A 17,686-nucleotide genomic window follows, 5' to 3' on the forward strand; every position below is an offset into this window, starting at 1 on the left:
CAAACAGAACATTATAGCTAAAGCTACATTGTCATACATCACAAACAAACTGCAAAAACTAAAGAGAAAAGCATCAAAATACAGAAGTAAGACTTCACATGCGGGGGGAAAAAGATAAGAAGAGTGCCCCAAAGGAGTTAAAAGTTGTTATATATATATAACAACTCAGGTTCTATGTTCAAAGAAAGCATCCTTCAAAATGAAATAAAGACATTTTTGGATAAAGAAAATCTGGCAGAATTTGTTGCCAGCAGACTTGCTCTGAAAGAAATGCTAACGAAAGAGAAGTAAAACCAGATGGAAATTGCAAATTACAGAAAGAAATAGAAGGTTTAGGAAATGATAACTACATGGATGAATATGAGAGACAGTCTTGTGTTTATTTCTTGAAATTTCTTTAATGGACCACCTATTATTTAAATCAAAAGTAAAAATATTTTCTTGTGGCATTTATAATTTAGATACAAATAAAATATATGACATCAGTGTTACAAAGGTTAGTAGTAATAAAATTATTCCATTTCCTGTGAAGTGGTACAATAGTATCTCTAAATATATTATGATTTATAAAGGATATATATATTATAATCCCTAAAAACACTCAAGTAGTACAGTAAGTGATACAAATAGGGCAGCGAAAAACCAAAGAGAAAATAAAATGCAGCACTAAAATTAAAAATTGAAAACAAAAGCAGCTTTGTTTCCACCTATATGTTTTTTCTCTTTTTTCTAACATCTTGTGTCCAACTGTTTAGGGAGTCCTTTTCCCTTACCTAAAACTATGTGCAGAATCTGTTTTTCAACACCTCTCCTGCTACCAGGCTGGTGTGAGCCATTGTCTCCTTTCAACAAAAGCCATTTGACTCGGGTCCTGGACTCTAACCTGGTTCCCAATGAACCAGTCTTAGATCAGTAGCCAGGGCATCTCCGTGAAATGCGGAAGTCCCAACAACGGCCTACATGGTACTTCATACTATGTGCTCTGATTTGGGGGTGAGTTTCTACCCTCCTAGGCTCCTACATTTCTCCCCTTCGTTCCTTCCACGTCAGCCACACTGGCCTTCCGATCTTTCCCAGACCGAGGTAGATGTGCTCTTGCCTAAGAGCCTTTGCACTGGTTTTCCCTCTGCTCAGATGCATTTTACCCAGATATCTACAAGGTTAACTCCTCATCTCCATCCATGCTTTGCTCAAATGCCAAATAGTTCAAGAGACCTACCCTGATCAACCTACTGAAATCCACAATGCAAGAAAGCAGTGGTGGCAGGTGTCTGTGGTCCCTGACTCTTGGGAGGCTGAGGCAGGAGGATTACTTGAAAGCAGGAGAGAAAGACAAGCCTGGGCAACATAGTTGGACCCTGTCTCAAAAAAACAAAACTAAACTAAACAAAAACAAACAAGTCTCCTAAAACATAATGGTCCTAAATTTCCTTTTCTATAATCTTCCTTCCTTCCTTCCTTCCTTCCTTCCTTCCTTCCTTCCTTCCTTCCTTCCTTCCTCCTTCCTTCCTTCCTTCCTTCCTTCCTTCCTTCCTTCCTTCCTTCCTTCTTTCTTTCCTTCCTTTCTTTATTTTCCTTTCCTTTCCCTTTCTTACAGAATGAGTCTATACCTTATTTGCACAAGTAAGCAAACATTATCTGTGTAGCACCATCATAAGGCACAAATCCGTTAACAATTGATTTGTGCCTACTTATCAAACAAAATCAGAAGCATGTGGATGTGAGGGCATCCTAAATCGTACATATCAGAAACACCAGACACAGGAACTTATCAACTTCACCAGACATAACCCCACTACCACCTAAGGTCCATAAACGGGCAGCACACACCTGATCTGGCATCACCAGATCATCTGGTAAAAGTGTCACAAGATTGACAAGCTCTCTTGTTCATTGAGAATCCATAATATGTACTCTGAGTGCATAATATAGTATCTAGACATGATAGGTGTTCAATAAAAATCTCTGAAGTGAATGAGGTAGATGCTCTGGAAACACTACTCAATTCTATGTTCACTGTTATGTGTGGGCCCCAAAACAATTTCAATTTCTCTTTTCAATTTCAAATTATGCAAAACATGAATCAAAAGATAAGATGGAGAACTCAACTGTTGGTACTACTGATAAGAACAATATTGGGGAACAAGGCTTTTGACTACAGACACTGTTTACTGAAAGTGAACCCCACAAATGGGCAGAGTTACCTAATACACAGAGGCAGTGTTGTTGGACATGCAGGTGAATGCCTGGAAACTTGTGAAATGGAGGAAAAGAAGAGAATATATGCTTTTGTGTCTGATTCCCAAAGAGATAAAAGAAGGTGTTTCTTCAAATACTCCCGGTCTATTCTCAAAATTAGCAAATAACCTCTCGGTAATAATAATCTCTTTTGGGTTTATGGGGTTTATGGAGAAAGCACAGATGCTGAACTAGTAGGCATCTCCTCATAGGAAAGGAAGAAAAGCAGTAGGCGAGAATTCCCTTCCTAGTGGCTGAAACAAACCAAACTGGATCGTCAACTTGATGGAAATTGATTCTGTGGAGCAGGACAAAGTCACTTGGAGAGCACAGAGAGAGGAGCCTCATTCAGGGTTGAGAATTCATCTCAGTGTGGGTAGAAGACAGCAAGCTGCCAGGAGGTGGGAAAAGCCCACGGGTTTAAGGTGTCCTGACAGAAATCAAGGACCAAAGGGTCTTCAGGAGAAAGAAGCACTCAACAGCTTCAATTGTGGCTGAGAGATCAAGTAATATAAAGACTAAATAAATAAATGACATGGATGGTTTTGCTGAATTGATGGAGATGGATGTCAGAGTGGGACGGAGACAACAAATGTAGATAATTGCTTCAAGAGGTTGGCTCCTAAGAAGTTGGATGGGTCTGAGGGAAAGGAAAGGAGAAAGGGAGGACAGCATTGGGGAGCCACAGAGTGAGGAGTTAATATGGCAAGCTTATAGGACAGGAGGGCAGCCAGACCAGCCTGGGCAGAGCAGGGAAAATGGCTTAAGAGTTGGTGGATACATGGTTAGACTAAATAAAGCCAGATTGTGACTATGCTTGGACCCAGATGGAGAGATTTTATTTCATATAGACGGAAATGGATAAACTGGCAAGGTTTTTGACAATTTGCTGTAACATACATTCATCAACCACTCACTATCCACTGGCAATTTTGCTGTGACCAATAAGTAAATAAATATATAAAGTATGTATGTGGTTTCTTTTATAAAATTGAGATATTCATTTTTTGGGTGGGGGAAGGTACCAGGAATTAAACTCAGGGTACTCAACCATGGAGCCACATCCCCAGCACTTTTTTGTATTTTATTTAGAGACAGGGTCTCACTGAGTTGCTTAGCACCTCACCATTGCTAAGATTGGCGTTGAACTCACAATCCTCTTGCCTCGGGCTCCTGAGCTTCTGGGATTACAGGAGTGCGCCACTGCATCCCAAAACATTGAGGCATACTTTTGTAGTTCAATTTCAAGTTATTCTCTAACAATTGCAAGGAAGGCACTCAGACTAGCTTAAACGAGGAGTTGTGCTTTGCAAGCATTCATCCACCATCATAAAAGGGGTGAACTTTCCCAGAAATTCAAGAGTTATAAACAGTACCTGTAAGCCAAACATCATGAGTTGATTCATTCAGTCCCCCTTTCTGTGTGCTTCTATTTGAGAAATTGGAATTCTAACACCACTTTACACTTTCCTGCAGTCAAAGTGCCGAAATTCTAGGTGAGAACTAGATTTCACCAATTGCACAAGATTTGGAAGGCAGAAGTGAGGCAGAGGCTGTCTTCTTCTTGCAGCTTTGCCAAACAATGTTTTGAAAATGTTCTGGTTTTATGAAGCAGCTCTTTAGTGCATATTCTTCAGTTTTTTTCTGGTGGTAGACAGAATGGGGGGAAGAATTGTTACTTTGGTTTTTTTTTTTTTTTTTAAACAGAGAGAGAATTTTTAATATTTGTTTTTTAGTTTTCGGTGGACACAACATCTTTATTTTTATGTGGTGCTGAGGATCAAATCCAGTGCCCCGCGCATGCCAGGCAAGCGAGCGCACTACCGCTTGAGCCACATCCTCAGCCCAGTTGTTACTTTCTTACCTCTGAAAAGCTCCAGTTGTGGCCTCAGAGATAGTAGCATTTTGCTGTGGTTTGGATAACTATCCCTCAAAGGTCCATGTGTTAATGGATGGGTTCACAGTCCATGGAGGTAGCAAAATGATTAGGAAGTATGGCCTGGTGAAAGGATGTTTGGTCTTTAGTTCATGCCCTTGAAGAGGATACTGGGACCCAGCCCCCTTCCCTTTTCTCTTTTTTGCTTCCAGCCACCATGAGGTAGCTTCTTTCACCTTATTCTCCCTGCCATGATATAATTGCCACCACAGGCCAAAGTAATAGGGCCAAATGACCATGGACTCTGAAACTATGACCAAATAAACCTTTTCCCTTACTAAGTTGGATTATTTCAGGTATTTTGTTGCAGTAGTAGAAAATTGAATAATGTACTTTCCTACCTTGTTGGATTTGAATGTTGTAGAAACCATTTTATGAAACTTAGTCTAAACCAGAAATGAGTAAACTATTCTATAATGGACATGTAGTAAATATTTTAGTTTTTTTGAAGCAGTCTGCATTTCAAACACTCAAGCAATTCTGTGATAGCTTGAAAATAGCCATAGACAATACATTAAAAAATGAACATGGTTGTGTCCTAATAAAATTTTGTTTATAAGAACAGATGCCAGGGATGGATTTGATCTGCAGGGTATAGTTTGCTACCCTCTGAGTTAAACCCTTCATCAACAAGCTTTCCTTTGATTTTGTAGCCCTGATTCTCTTTGTTAATAAATGTTTCTGTTAAAATAATATGTAGTGTTTTCTGATTTTTATGTTGACCTCTGATGGATAGGGTTGAATATCATTCAGGGCTAGGTTATATTACAATAAATATACTCTCTAAATCCCCATAATTCAACAGAGAAAAAGATGATTTATCATTTGTACTAAACATCAAAAGCAGGTCAGCAGGAATACCATCCTATATTCCCTTACTTGGGGTGCTGGGTTGATAAAGCACCACACACTAGTTCTTAAAACATTTTTTTTGGAAATGACACTTGTCATTTATGTACATATTTCATTGGCTAAGCTGAGTCACACAGTCATCCCTAACTTCAAGGGATTGGGAAGGGCAATTTTACCATGTAAGAGGAAGGAGAAAATCGTTGGACTTTAAAAAAGTCCTAATGCTCCCACAGGTGGAGTCCCACAGCCACTGTAAATAAATACTGGATCCAAGCCAACCCTACAGAGTTCCTGTAACATTGCATAGTGTTTTGCAAACACTGGTTCAACAATGTTACAATTGTCTATTCATTCCTTACTTTCTTGTAAATAAGGAATGGAAAGCCTCAGTTTACTCAACTGAATGAGAATAATCATGGTAATTCCCACTTTCTTCTTGCCTTGGAGGTGGTTCCCCATGTGCCGGGTCGTGTGGGAACCCTTCAGGAAGGTGTGTGGGTTCTTTGTGGCCATTTGTTGCATGGATTTACAGATGTGCATTCCTGTCGCTCTCAACAATGCCTTGCTCATAGGAGGAAAGCAGTTTGGAGTCTGAGAAAATATGACTCGATCACTGCAGAATTTCTTTTGCAGTGTTTTCCTGTCAACATCATATTTTTTATTATTGTCTTGTGAAAATAGCAGCAATAATACATTTGGTTTTGGGCTCTGGAAAGAGGCTGAGTTTGAATTCTGTCTTTGAAACTCACTGACAGAATGATATTAGACATACTATAGATCCTCTGTGACCTCCATTTCTCTTCTGTAAAATAGGTCCCTTCATCCGGTCATTAAAGGATTAAGTGAACAGATTTACACCACATAGATACTGAAGTAGAATAAGAGCTAAATAATAATTCTTCTTACATTTTTTCTTCTCATCCTCACTCCCTGGCATTATAAGCAATGATTACAAGATAAAACATATATAAAATCTGTTTGATAACTCTAACATGCTTTATAAATGATATTATTAAGAAATGCACTGTAAACCCAGAAAAACTCATTAATTTTCCCAAGACTAAACTGGTCTCGAAGTCACCTGAGCACTCCAGACCTGTTCCCTTACTTTGTTATTCCACAACGTTTTACCTCTTTCCAAATGATGGCTTTGCCAAGAAGGTTTGAGTCTTCTTCATCTGTGTGGCATCTATTTTATTCAGTTCAGTGTCTTTTATTTTTTGGATTTGTTTGCTTCTCTGTGCCCATTTTCCCTCCAGCATTGCTATGCTTCATCTCTGAACAGAAGGAGCTAGTTTTTATAACTCCAAGCTAATTCTTGATAAATGTTGATTATCCTTTCTTCTGATAGCTTCGGTGGACTGCACAAACTGAGAGGAGAGGGGCTGCAGAGTCCCCGGAAGAACTGACTCTTTTTAGGAGGCTCTGGGGAAGTTGGCTTCAACGGTGAGTTTTAAACAGCTCTCAAGCTTGGTGACTCTGCCCACAGGAAGGTTTACACAGAACTTCTAGTGGAGACAGAGCCCCTCTGCTGCAGCTCACCCCTGAGGAAAGAGTCTGAAGGCAAATCACTTAGCATGGACTGTTTTTTCAGCAAGTGGGAACACCCCTGTCCCTAATACCACATCACTATGTTTAGGCCTTAGCTTTCATGCAAGGACTTAAACAAAATCAAGCTGCTTTATATATTTAGCCCCACCTTCCAAAATTCATGACTGACTCAATGGCTAGAGCCACAATTCCTTAGGGTGTCTCATTTATGAAGTACTTACAGTCCTGAAAAGAAATGTGATTTTTATTTCCATCCCATCCAAAATATTTGGGCTGAAAAAGATGGGTAAAAAAAAATCAATATTTGTCTAAAAGAGGAGGATGAAATTTGTGGGTGGTTCTGTAATTTCAAGATGTGGCACAGAGGTGCTCAGAAGATGAATTGCAAATAAAAGAGCAGAAAAGAATTTTCTGAGTGTCATTTTAAAAGGCTTCATGCTAATAAGAGCCAAATTCATCCTTTGATATTTTCAAGCTTGCTGAGTAAATAACTCATAAACTTCCCATAATGATTATATGCATGCTCCTGGTGTGCTTCCAAGTCTGACCTATTTTGCAGGTTGCATCAGAGTGTGAGAAAGCTGTGCCAGATGCCAGCATCCATCTAGCTCTTCAGCTCTGTCCTCAGCCCCCACCCCCACTAGGAGTACCTGGGATGGTGTCTGTTTTAGGACACTAAACAGATTTTTCATAATACCATATGCTTAAATGGTATTAATTTTCTTTGAAATTGTTTTATACCTTTTGTTTCCTTAGGCAAGGGGAAGGGAGAGGCAATATGTATCAGGTAATGTTGAAATGCCTTCTCTCTCACGACAGATCATAAAGGTGGGTATGTCAGTCAGTTTTTCAATACTGTGGCAAAACACCTGAGAGAAACAACTTAAAGGGAGGAAAGATTTATTTTGGCTCATAGTTTCAGTGGTTTTGGTCCCTAATTTCTTGGCCCTATTGCTGTGGGCTCATGGTAGAGAGTGTGCGGTAGAACAAGACTACGTCATGGTGGCCTGGAAGGAAAGGGCAGGGGAAGACAGAGAGAGAGAGAGAGAGAGAGAGAGAGAGAGAGAGAGAGAGAGAGAGGGAGGGAGGGAGAGAGGGAGAGAAGGTGGGAGGGGGAGAGAGAGAGAGACTCTTCAAGGCCGTGTCACCCTCCTCTAACCATGTCACCCTCCTCTAACCATGTCACACTCCTCCAACCATGTCCCACCTCCTGAAGTCTCCACCACTACATCCCAACAGTGCCATCTGCTAGAGGCCAAGCCCCAAACATTAGGGTCTTTGGGGAACATTTCAAATCTGAACTGAACACTTCAACTAATATTTAAAGGCCCAAGGGCTTGAAGTATAAAGAACTGGAAAGCAGATAAATAAGCAGGTCTTTGAATGTGCAAGTGTTATTACAGGGTGAGTTTCCTTATTTTTACATTCTTTTCCCATCTACTGAATGCGTACATATGTGTGCAAGTGGGCATGTGCGTCTGGAGTTGTTTTATCACGCAGTGCTTATTGTAAGCAATGCACGAGCAGACAAAGAGATGTGTGAGGTGGAGCTACCAAACAACAGTCATAATAATGCCAGCCTCGGTGACGGTACTCAAGTAGATCTGGCTTTGTTTTTAGGGAAATTTTATGTATTCAAAGCCGCTGTACAATTTTAATTGTGACATTTCCTCAAGGTAGCATTTTATGTGAAGCTCATTAAATTCTTTCTCATAGTAGAAATATGATGAATGTGGTTACGGTCCTCAGTTCTACCTTCCACATAGATAATAAAACACTAATATTAAACTGTAATAAAGAAAATGATGAAACTAAAATCGCCACTTAATAATCATATGATCAAGCCCATAGAAAACAATAATTTCACAGATGGAAGGTCAAATTAATTTCAACCAAATGCTTCAGTGCAAAGTAGAGACCTGAAAACGAATAGGCCGTAATATGTTTTTACAGGATGCTTATTTTTATTTTCAATTTTCTAGGCACAGCGTCCTGTGTTTTACAGTAGCCAAGCTGGCAATGTGAGCTCTGGGAAAAGATGAACAGCTTTAGTCGGCTGTGGTGCTTCATGGACGTGAAGGCAAAATTAATTTTCTTTGTTTTTTGGAGTCTCTCATTTCAATGTGCATTTTTGGTTATCCTATTTAGAATTATTTTCCTTATTTGGAGCAATAGTGAATAAGATGATGCTTTTGACTTTTTTAAAACAGTCAACAGTGCCTTCAATTCTGAATATGGAGCTTTGTGCACAAGTTGGGAGGGATATGGGAGTGTGGTTCTGCACAGTTCTTCCTGGGTAGGAAGGACCTAGCTTTGGGGTAAGCCCAGTTACTTGAGTTTCTTTCATGTAATGTTCATCTATCTTTCTCTGATAAACTCATATTTTCAACTTCAAACCCAATTTGGATCTAAACTATATTTTTTAACCTTGGATCAGAGCGACCCACTTCTGACATTTGCCTGTGTATCCCTTTATTTCTGTATTCTTATCATAACTGTACTTCTTCCCCTCTCCTACCTTGGAACTGGATTTTTGGAAAAAATCCTCAAGCTAAAATTTAATCCAACTTTTTGAGGCCTTTCAGAATTTAATAGTATTAGAATGGACATTATGATGATTTTTTTTTCCATTCCTAGTGACTTCTCGATTTAAAAGTATTATTCCCCCTTAACAAGTGATAAAATTCAGGTTTAGATACGCTGAGTAATTTATTAAATTCAGTATTTTAGGGGACAAGTCTGAACTTAAATCCATAGTACCTTTCTGCTGAATCTTTACTTTTCAAACAAAAATTTTAAGCCTCTGAAGGGTGTGTGGTAAATACCAGCATTTGAAATGTAATTTATTCAACTATGCAACACAACTCATCTTCTCTTTTATTCATCCTCTGCTTTCCTAATAGTCTTATAGCCAAACTTTAGTTCTTCCTCTGATGCTTTCAGATCCAGACAGAGACTTCCTCACATGTAACACACTATTTCTTAAGATTCACCAGAACACCTAATATGAGGACTCCTTAGTCTTTGATTTAGACCAGACTCAATTTTGGGCTACACATTTTAATCCTCTGGGAACTTCAGAAAATACACTTGTCAGAGTTCTGTCCCAGATCAATCATAATCTCAGGTATTTATAGTTTTTGAAAAGTTTCTGTGCGCAAAGCTTTAGATACATGATGATGACACAAACAGAAATGTTCATTTTTTTTTTTTCAAGAAGGCTACAGTTACTACTTCTAAACAACTCACAGCCAGTCAATGTTCCTACTTTGGTCATCCAGGCTGGATTTGCTATTCAGTTTTCTTTTGGTTGTTAGAATTGTCCTATATAAAAATATGCATGAGTGAGAAGTTTTGTCCTTTTCTTTCCTTTTTTTTTTTTTTTTTTGTAATCCAAATATTATTTTTCTGGACAAATTTCCAGAGCCAAGTCTCTGTGATTAGGAAGACTCTTCACTGCAGCTACTCACCACTAAGGAAGATGTTAGCCTTGGGCTTGTCATGTATGGCCTTTATTGTATATGGGTACATTATTTCTATACTTAATTTATTGAATGTTTTTAATCATGAAAAGATGTTGAATGCCAAACATTTTTCTGCATCTTTGAGGCAGTCATATGATTTTTGTCCTTCATTCTTCAGGTGGTGTTTCACATTTATTGATTTGTATACACAGGGATAAATCCTACTTCATTATGGAATCTGCATAGAATTTGGCTTGCTAGTATTTTTTGAGAAGAAAGGACAGTTTGTTCATTAAATAGTGCTGGAAAATTGAATAACCCATATAAACAAATGAAACTGTATCTGTACCTTACATCATATAAATAAATATAAATTATATCTATGTTTTAAACTATATTTGTTATAAACTATAACATATTTATAAATATAAATACAAAATATTAAATATTTAGGTATTAAATATTTAAAAATACAATATTTATAAATTAAAGTAGTAAGACACAAATTGCAATAAATTATTTGAAAAATATAAAAATCTGACAAAGGACTTGTATTCAGAATATGCAATGAACTCTTATAACTGAATTATTAGAAAATAAGTGATGTGATAAAAATGGACAAATGATTTAAAAAGATACTTTATAAAAGATAATGTATGGGTGGTGAGTAATTGTATTTAAGTATGCTCTATATCATTAGTTATTATACAGCCTCAAATTAAAATCACAATTAAACACACATTAGATTGGTTAACATTAGAAATCTTGATAGTACCAGGTGGATAAAAATGTGAAACAACTGGAACTGTCATAATTACTGGTAGGAATGTAAAATGCTACAACTGCTTTGGAAAATAGTGTATCAATTTCTTAGAAAGTTAAATATACATCTACCTCAGGACCTAGTTATTATATTCTTGTATATTTGCCCAAGAATGTTAAATATATTTAAAAAGTCTTGTACATAAACATTTATAGGAAATATTAGTAGTTATCTAGGTCTAAGGGTGGTGAGATATAGAGTTGAAGAATGATTGCTAATGGGTAAGGTGTTTCTTAGAGTAATGTAATTGTTAAAAATTAGACTATACAGATGGTTACACAACTCAGTATACTAAAAATACTAAATTATACATTTTAGTATTTTAAACATTTTAAATGAATACATTAGTTGATATACAAATTATAACCCAGTATAGAACTTTTAAAGTTAAATATGCATCTACCATATGACCCAGCTATCATACCATATATTTACCCAAGGGAATGAAACCTAATCCCCCACAAAAAAAATCTTGTATACAAATGTTCATAATAGCATATTCATAATAATCAAACTTGGAAATAACTCAAAGGTCCTTCAAAAGAAGAATTAATAAATAAATAAAGGTATATTCATGCAGTATGCTAACATTCAGGGAAAAAAAAGAACAACTATCCAAACCTGAAATAGTATGGGTAGAAATCAAAATAATTTTTCTGGATATAGAAAGTTAGACAACATAGAAGATAGGATGTATGATTCCATTCCTATAAAATTATTGAAAATTCAATCTAATCAATAATTACCAAAACTCTATCCATAGCTGAGGATGTTGCTAAGCTGGCAAAACACTCTCCTAGCATGCCCAAGGTTCAATCCTCACCAACACACACATACACACACAGGTATAATAAAGCCATTTTCGGCATTAAAAAAATCTATCTGTAGCTTTTGGGTAGAAATGTCAGAGAGAAAGATGTATTAAAAAGGGGCCTGAGGAAACTTTTGAGGGTAATGAAATTTTTATTTATTTGATTGAGGTGATGGTTTTCACTTAGTCTCCACATCCCTTTATTGGAAAGCTGCCCTCCATCTCAAAAGGGACTACAGCCTGAGCAAGAAAGAAGCACTTCTCCTGTGAACTTACTGGAAATTAGGGTTCCTGATTACAGAAGTTAGCCTTCACTGATTAATACAAATATCAAAGAGTCAAAAATCTATAAGAATAAATTTAGCAGTTATTGGAAATAACAATAATTTACAATGTTTTGTGGAATATAAGGAAACACTAAAATAAATATAAACACAGTATTCTTACATAAAACAACTCATATTGCAAAGGTATAAATTATTCATTTATTAATCTATGAATTTCTATTAAAAGGGAGGTTAATTTAGAAAAGTAAATATGTGGCATTACCCAGGGAATTTCTTTAAAAGAAAAAAAATGAATATATATTGATAGGGATCAGCTTTATCAAATTGAAATTTAAGAAATTTATTTATGTAATTTGATACAAGAGAAGAAATACATATCTAGAAAATCAATTAAAGTAAAGTCCATAAGGTATATGCTGAAAGTTAAGAAGCTACAGTAATGGAAATAATCAGAGACTAGTGATGAAATATATACCCAGACAAATCAATAAAGTCCATTGAAAAGGTTTTTAAAAATAACAAATGTGGCAGGTGATATCAATTTGGGGAAAAGGAGTCAATAAAGTTAAAACATCTAGATAATTGTTTGACAACAAAAATAATCTGAAATTTCAGCCTTACTCATTACACCAAAATGAAACTCGAAGTTTAAGAAGAAAGATAATTAACTATATATTGAAAAGGGCTTATAAAACACACACTCAAAGAACCATAATGGAAAATATTGAAAATTTGAAATATTCAAAACATTTTTATGTCATAAAAATCACAAACTTAAAAGACAAAGCTGTGAAAAATAGCTCCAAAAATATGATAAAACTCTTAAATTCATTATTCTCAATAAGCTTCAATCTATTGAAAAAGGAAAATGTTCAAAGGTATGAGCCAATTGACAACAAATGAAAATCAGTTGGTTTTAAAATGCAAAATATGCCCAATCTTACTCATAATTGAGTAAGTCAAAATCACAGCTTCTCTCATATTGGAAAGACTTAATTTTCTTATGCTGGGGAAAAATGAGGAAAAACATTTGCTCTTATTTCTGTGAGTTGTGCTAATGTGGATATTTTAAAAGAATTCGGGCATACTTAGAGTGATGCATTGCTTTATCACAGAAAAACATTCTTAAAAAATGAATTTTTAAGGGATTTCATCCTTGTGTGAACATGGAGTATACTTATACAAACCTAGACAGTATTGCCACTGCACGTCTTTGCTATAGTAGCCTATTGCTCCTAGGCTACAAACCTGTGCAGCATATTACTATACTGAATACTATAGGTAACTGTAACACAGTGGGAAGTATTCGTATAACTAAACATATCTAAACAGATTATCTTATGCCACCATTATTACATGTAAGTAATACATTGCTCTATGAATTTACAATAATTATGTGTCATCACTAGGAAAAAAAATTTCCATTTCCATTTCCATTATAATCTTATGGGAAAACCATCATATTCTGTGCTCATACCACAAAACAGAGTTTCAGTCGATGAGAGATTGCAGATAATGCTGGTACCATAAGATCTTAATGAGATGAAAAATTCCTATGCCTAGTGACCTAACCATCATAGTATCATAGCTACAGCACATTCTTCTTATATTTGTGGTGATGCTGGCATAAACATCTTACTATATGCCAGTCATACAGAAGATGTGGGTTGTCTAATTATGTATGGGGCATAATAGTTGATAGTGACAATAGAAGACCATGCTTATTATGTACTTGCTGTTCTGTACACTTTGACCATTATGAAGCTTATCATAAAACAATGTGCTGTGTTATGTCACAAGCACTCTTCTACATCTCCTGTTTTCCAAATCTTGTGGTTGTATCATTTTCTCTTGTGCTTGATTTAGTTTCATGTTGTTTTGTTCATCGTGGCCCAAAACACACAAAATCCACTACTAATGTTGCCTGCAAGAGGTCACATGGAATGATGGACCTGGAAATTAAATTAAGCAATTAGGAAATACCAGGGTGAAAAAAAATCAATTGAGTCATGTCTCATTTCACCACAGCAATGATCTTAAAGAATAAGAACAAAGAGAAAGAAGAGGTTAGAAGATCTGCTCCATTGAAGGTAACAAAATTAACAAAAAATCTAGAAGGGCCTGTGTTAGATATGGAGAAGCTTTCAATGACCTGGATTAAAGACCAGACACAGAAGTATATGTCCTTCAGAACCATACTGATCATGGCCAAAGCATAAAGTTTGTTTCTAATGTTGAAAGAAAAGGTTGGATGCCGCAGTCTGGCTGGGCACAAATAACCCAGCTGCCACAAAGCCTTGTAGATTCAAACAGCAACTCTTTATTCCCCAACTCTCACCGGCACTGCACACACCACACGGGAACACACTCCCTTCACCGGACTCCATCCAATCTCCACGAACCCCCACAAGAACTCACAGGAACTCCAAAGTAGCCGGCACCCAAGGTAGCAAGAGCCGCCCTATTGCCCAACAGTAAAGGTCAAATGTACAATACAATCAATCCAGCATCACAGCAATTATTTACAGCTTAACTCAAATCATCATCTCAATGGTTTGCTGGCATCACCTTTCAACCATTCCCTCTGGCAAATGCCAGGCATCATTCTGACTGGGCTGTGGCTCTCAACTGTTGGATTTGACTCTGATGTTGAATTTATTACTAGTTCTGGTAGGTTGATATGACTCAAGTATCATTAGCCATTATATAATGAGAAAGTGAGTATTTTGCCTCAAATGCTGATGTGAAGGCAGTGAAATAACTTTTGGAAACTCTGGATAAGTCAATTGTGGAAGAAAATTGCTTGACCAAAGCAAATCTTTAATATGGATGAAGCCTCTCTGTACTGGAAGGGTGTCACTGAAAGAAATGCCATCCATAAGAAAGCCCAGTGAATGCCAAGTGTCATGGCTTTTAAGGAGAGAATAACTGTCTTGTTTGGGAACAATGCTGAGGCTACAAATTGAAGCCCTCTGTGATCTGGCACACTGAGAAACCCAGGGCCTTAAAATGTAAAGAAAGAGAGAAAGAAAGAGAGGGAGGGGGAGAGGGAGAGAGAAAGAAAGGAAGGAATGAAAGAAAGAAGGAAAGAAAGCCCCAAAGCGAAAACAAAACAACAACTTCATCAACAACAACAACAAAAAACAAACCCACCATCCAAGTACTAGAGCAGTAATAAGAAGTCATGCACAATCTAGCTCCTTTTCTTATGTCTTTCTGAATGGCTATTCCAGTGAAAAGGAGCAGGAACATTACATGATTTTGCTTATTGTTTATAATGTTCCTGCACCTCCTTCTTGTGTTGATGATCTTTTCCCCAACATTACTTTGAAACATTACTTTGATGTTTCTCCCTCCAAACATCATTACTTTTATCTAACCAACTCTCTAAGGAGTTACAGCAGTTTTTAAGACCTGCAACCTGAGGAAGATCTTTGTCCTGGCTATGGTTGCTACTGAGGAAGACAGTGACAAGATAGTTTTGCAATTCAGAAGGGGTTACAACATCTATGACTAATCAAGAATTGTGCCTGGACTTGGGATGATGTCACCAAGGAGTGTATTAATGGCATCTGGAAAATATTTAAGAAGTTTGTCCATGACTTCAGAGGATTAACCAAGGATGAAGAGGTTGCAAAAATCAACAAAACTATGACTGAGATTGCACACAATTTACAGTGTGGGTGAGGATGACATTAGGGAACTTGTAGAGGTGGTTCTTGAGAATTGACTAATGAGAAGTTAAAACTGGAACAGGAATGCATAGCAAAGAGGGAGCCAGGGAAGAAAAACAACACTCCAAAAAATTCACAGTGAAGGGTTTAGCAGAAGTTTTACAGTACTCAGTAAATTCCTTAGAAGTTTGAAAATTATGGATCCCCAATACCAAAGTTAATAGAGATAAATGTTCATGGGGCATTATCTGCCCACAAGCAAATCTATGTTGAGAAAAAGATAAAAAAACAAGCTAACCACCATGGAAATGTTTCTGAAAAGAGTGAAATCTCAAAAACCTCAGGCAGATCCTTCAGGGACTACAGAAGAAGACATTGCTGTGAAGGACATGGCAGTTCTACATGGGTTGTTGTCCTGAAGACCTCCAATTTAGACAAAATGTGAAAATCAAAAACAATAATATTCATGATTCTTATTCTCCATAGGCCTAAGCTAATGTGTGTGTTTGTGTCTTAGTTTTTAATAAAAGGTAAAAATAAATAAAAATAGAAAAAGCTTATAGATATAAAGAAAGTATTTTTGTACAGCTATATGATGAGTTTGTTTTAAATGTCAAGGTTCTTGATGTTATTACAAAACGTCAAATAAATGAAAATTAACTTAATGTAGAAAAGTTATAGAAGGTGATATTAATTTCTTATTAAAAAGTGAAAAAAATAATTAAATTTAGTATAGCCTAAGCATACAGTCTTTATAAATCTGACAGTAGTGGTGCCCCAGGCCTTCTCTTTCCCTCACCACTCCCTCATTGACTCACTCAGAGTGACTTCTCCTCCTGTATGCTCTGTTCCTGGTAAGTGCCCACTACAGAGGTGCCATTTTTAAACTTTTATGCCATATTTTTACTGCTGTTTTTCCGTATTTAGATATGTTTAGGTATATAAATATTTACCATTATACTACAGTTTCTTATAGTATTCAGTACAGTAATATGCTTTATAAGTTGTAGCCTGGGAACAATCAGTTATAGCATAAAACGTAGGTGCATAATAGGCTGTACCACCTAGGTCTGTGTAAGTACATTCTGTGAGGTTCACACAACAATGGAATCCCTCATGATGCCTTTCTCAGAATGTGCCTCTGTTGTTAACCAGCACATGACTTGTTTTAAAGTATTTATACCTTTTTATCCAGAAAATTTTATTCTAGGAATATGGTCAATAAAATAAAACCTCACAAACTTATTCTGTGTTATAAGTATAAGATGCTTTTTGCATCAACATGTTTTTTTTACTTTATATTTTTTATTTGTATTAATTAGTTATACATGATGGTAGAATGCATTAATGCACTTTGATATATCATACATAAATGGGGCATAATTTCTCATTTTTCTGATTATACATGTTGTAGAATCACACTGGTAATGCCGATATATATGTACATAAGGTAATAATGTTGGTTTCATTCTACTACCTTCTTATTCCCATATCCCCTCCCCTGTTCACTCTCATCTACATAATCTAAAGTAACTCTATTCTTCCTAGCACACCCCCCAACCCGCCTTATTGTGAATTAACATTTGCATATCAGAGAAAAGATTTGGCCTTTGGTTTTTGGGGATTGGCTTATGTTGCTTAGCTTGATATTGGTCAACTTTATCTGTTTACCAGCAAACACCATAATTTCATTCCATCCTTCAAATATATATACCACATTTCCTTTATCCATTTAGTTATTGAAGGTATCAACATTTTTAATGACAAAATAGTGACTGTAAGATAAATGTCCTTTATTATGATCCTTGTTCATAAATGTATGATATTAATTGAATGGAATATTATATACCTGCTAGAATAGAATTATATTTTAATATAATGATAAAAATCTTCAGAATGAAAGTGTAGGCTTCCTCTTGCAATCATAGTGCAATAACAGGAAATAGATATTCCCTCTGCACTTAAACAGAATATTGGACAAAATAAATGAAACAATGAATGTCAGTCTTTAAATCACAGACCACACATGACTGTGAAATCCTGAAACAAC

Source organism: Callospermophilus lateralis, chromosome 10 (genome assembly GCF_048772815.1).
Source record: "Callospermophilus lateralis isolate mCalLat2 chromosome 10, mCalLat2.hap1, whole genome shotgun sequence".
Lineage (NCBI taxonomy): Eukaryota > Metazoa > Chordata > Mammalia > Rodentia > Sciuridae > Callospermophilus > Callospermophilus lateralis.